The 3,759-nt window shown below is 40.6% G+C and overlaps 1 non-coding gene across 1 annotated transcript; it reads right to left on the bottom strand.

The window, feature by feature from the left end:
• Positions 1-570: 570 nt before the first annotated feature.
• LOC112780367 (small nucleolar RNA R71) lies at positions 571-678 on the bottom strand. The gene has a single exon (XR_003191209.1). It is a non-coding gene; the product is annotated as a small nucleolar RNA R71 (small nucleolar RNA).
• Positions 679-3,759: the final 3,081 nt, after the last annotated feature.

Raw genomic sequence — 3,759 nt, 5'->3', positions numbered from 1 at the left:
ATTATTATTATTTTTCTGTGCCCTCTTTTTTGTCATATGAGTAGGAGCAAGGACAAGAACATTCTTGTTGAAGCAAATCCAGAACCTGAAAGAACTCTGAAGAGAAAATTAAGAGAAGCTAAATTACAACAATCCAGAGATAACCTTTCAGAAATTTTAGAACAGGAAAGGGAGATGGCAGCCGAAAATAATAATAATGCAAGGAGGATGCTTGGTGACTTTACTGCACCTAATTCCAATTTACATGGAAGAAGCATCTCCATTCCTGCCATTGGAGCAAACAACTTTGAGCTGAAACCTCAATTAGTTTCTCTGATGCAGCAGAACTGCAAGTTTCATGGACTTCCATCTGAAGATCCTTTTCAGTTCTTAACTGAATTCTTGCAGATATGTGATACTGTTAAGACTAATGGAGTAGATCCTGAAGTCTACAAGCTTATGCTTTTCCCTTTTGCTGTAAGAGACAGAGCTAGAGTATGGTTGGACTCTCAACCTAAGGATAGCCTGAACTCTTGGGATAAGCTGGTCAAGGCTTTCCTAGCCAAGTTCTTTCCTCCTCAAAAGCTGAGCAAACTTAGAGTGGATGTTCAAACCTTCAGACAAAAAGAAGGTGAATCCCTCTATGAAGCTTGGGAGAGATACAATGGACTGACCAAAAAGTGTCCTTCTGACATGCTTTCAGAATGGACCATCCTGGATATATTCTATGATGGTCTGTCTGAGTTATCAAAGATGTCATTGGATACTTCTGCAGGTGGATCCATTCACCTAAAGAAAATGCCTGCAAAAGCTCAAGAACTCATTGACATGGTTGCTAATAACCAATTCATGTACACTTCTGAGAGGAATCCTGTGAGTAATGGGACGCCTATGAAGAAGGGAGTTCTTGAGATTGATACTCTGAATGCCATATTGGCTCAGAACAAAATATTGACTCAGCAAGTCAATATGATTTCTCAGAGTCTGAATGGAATGCAAGCTGCATCCAACAGTACTCAAGAGGCATCTTCTGAAGAAGAAGCTTATGATCCTGAGAACCCTGCAATAGCAGAGATAAATTACATGGATGAACCTTATGGAAACACCTATAATCCATCATGGAGAAATCATCCAAGTTTCTCATGGAAGGATCAAAAGCCTCAACAAGGCTTTAATAATGGTGGAAGAAATAGGTTTAGCAATGGCAAGCCTTTTCCATCATCCACTCAGCAACAGACAGAGAATTCTGAGCAAAACTCATCTAGCTTAGCAAACTTAGTCTCTGATCTATCTAAGGCCACTGTGAGTTTCATGAATGAAACAAGGTCTTCCATTAGAAATTTGGAAGCACAAGTGGGCCAGCTGAGTAAAAAGATCACTGAAATCCCTCCTAGCACTCTCCCAAGCAATACAAAAGAAAATCCAAAAGGAGAGTGCAAGGCCATTGACATAACCAAAATGGCCGAACCCAATGAGGGAGAGGAGGACGTGAATCCCAAGGAGGAAGAGCTCTTGGGACGTCCAGTGATCAATAAGGAGCTTTCCTCTGAGGAACCAAAGGACTCTGAGGCTCATCTAGAGACCATAGAGATTTCATTGAACCTCCTTATGCCCTTCATGAGCTCTGATGAGTATTCCTCTTCTGAAGAGAATGAGGATGTGACTGAAGAGCAAACTGCCAAGTTTCTTGGTGCAATCATGAAGCTAAATGCCAGATTATTTGGCATTGATACTTGGGAAGATGAACCTCCCTTGTTCACCAATGAACTAAGTGATCTGGATCAACTGACATTGCCTCAAAAGAGACAGGATCCTGAAAAGTTCATAATACCTTGTACCATAGGCACCAGGATCTTTAAGGCTCTGTGTGACCTTGGTTCAGGGATAAACCTCATGCCCCTCTCTGTAATAGAGAAACTGGGAATCTATGGGGTGCAAGCTGCTAGAATCTCATTAGAGATGGCAGATAATTCAAGAAAATAGGCTTATGGACAAGTAGAGGATGTGTTAGTAAAGGTTGAAGGCCTTTACATCCCTGCTGATTTCATAGTCCTGGATACTGGAAAGGAAGAGGATGAATTCATCATCCTAGGAAGACCTTTCCTAGCCACAGCAAGAGCTGTGATTGATGTGAACAGAGGAGAATTGATCCTTCAATTAAATAAGGACAACCTTGTGTTTACAACTCAAGGATCTCTCTCTGCATCCAGGGAGAGGAAGCAGAAAAACCTTCTCTCAAAGCAGAGTCAAACAAAGCCCCCACAGTCAAACTCTAAGTTTGGTGTTGGGAGGCCATAAGCAAACTCTAAGTTTGGTGTTGAACTCCCATATCCAAACTCTAAGTTTGGTGTTGGAGAGTCTCAACAAAGCTCTGCACATCTGTGAGGCTCCATGAGAGCCCAATGTCAAGCTACTGATATTAAAGAAGCGCTTGTTGGGAGGCAACCCAATTTTTATCTAACTATATTTTTCTTAGTTATATGTCTTTATAGGTTCATGATCATGTGGAGTCACAAAATAAATATAAAAATTGAAAACGGAATCAAAAATAGCAAAAGAAAAATCACACCCTGGAGGAAGCATCTGCCTGGCGTTCAACGCCAGAACAGAGCATGGTTCTGGCGCTGAACGCCCAAAATGGGCAGTATCCTGGCGCTGAACGCCCAGAACAAGCATGGTTCTGGCGTTCAACGCCAGAAATGGCAACAAATGGGCGTTGAACGCCCAAAATGGGCACCAACCTGGCGCTGAACGCCCAGAGTTGTGTGCAAGGGCATTTTGCATGCCTAAATTGGTGCAGGGATGTAAATACCTTGACACCTCAAGATCTGTGGACCTCACAGGATCATCTCAGGATCTGTGGACCCCACAGGATCCCCACTTTCCTTCCTCATAATCCTAGTTTTTTTTCCACATCTTCTTCTTCATCTATTCCTTCTTCTTTTGCTCGAGGGCGAGCAACATTCTAAGTTTGGTGTGGTAAAACAATTATGTAAAGGATCTATAGCTCAGTGGTAGAACATGTGGCTGCAAATCAAGAGATCTCTGAGATACCTCAGGGGATGCACTTCCCTCCACATAGTTATTGGAAGCAACTGAGGATAGAAATACCAAAAATCACTAGGAATCAAGCCACAAAGGCAAGGAAGAGACATTGAAGAGCTCAAAGACAACATTGGTTCCTCAAGAAGGAAACGCCACCAGCACTAAGGTGGATTCATTCCTTGTTCTTATTTCTTCTGTATTTCGTTTTCTATGTTATGTGCTTATCTATGTTTGTGTCTTCATTACATGATCATTAGTAGTTAGTAACTATGTCTTAAAGTTATGAATGTCCTATGAATCCATCACCTCTCTTAAATGAAAAATGTTTTAATTCAAAAGAACAAGAAGTACATGAGTTTCGAATTTATCCTTGAACTTAGCTTAATTATATTGATGTGGTGACAATGCTTCTTGTTTTTGGAATGTATGGTTGAACAGTGCATATGTCTTTTGAAGTTGTTGTTTAAGAATGTTAAATATGTTGGCTCTTGAAAGAATGATGACTAGGAGACATGTTATTTGATAATCTAAAAAATCATAAAAATGATTCTTGAAGCAAGAAAAAGCAGCAAAGAACAAAGCTTGCAGAAAAAAAAATAGGCGAAAAAAAAATAGAAAAAGCAAGCATAAAAAGCCAAAAGCTCTTAAAACCAAGAGGCAAGAGCAAAAAGCCAATAACCCTTAAAACCAAAAAGCAAGGGTAAATAAAAAGGATCCCAAGGCTTTGAGCATCAG

Source organism: Arachis hypogaea, chromosome 19 (genome assembly GCF_003086295.3).
Source record: "Arachis hypogaea cultivar Tifrunner chromosome 19, arahy.Tifrunner.gnm2.J5K5, whole genome shotgun sequence".
Classification (NCBI taxonomy): Eukaryota; Viridiplantae; Streptophyta; class Magnoliopsida; order Fabales; family Fabaceae; genus Arachis; species Arachis hypogaea.
The sequence above is the reverse complement of the archived record's forward strand: the minus strand, read 5'-3'. Positions and strand labels throughout refer to the sequence as shown.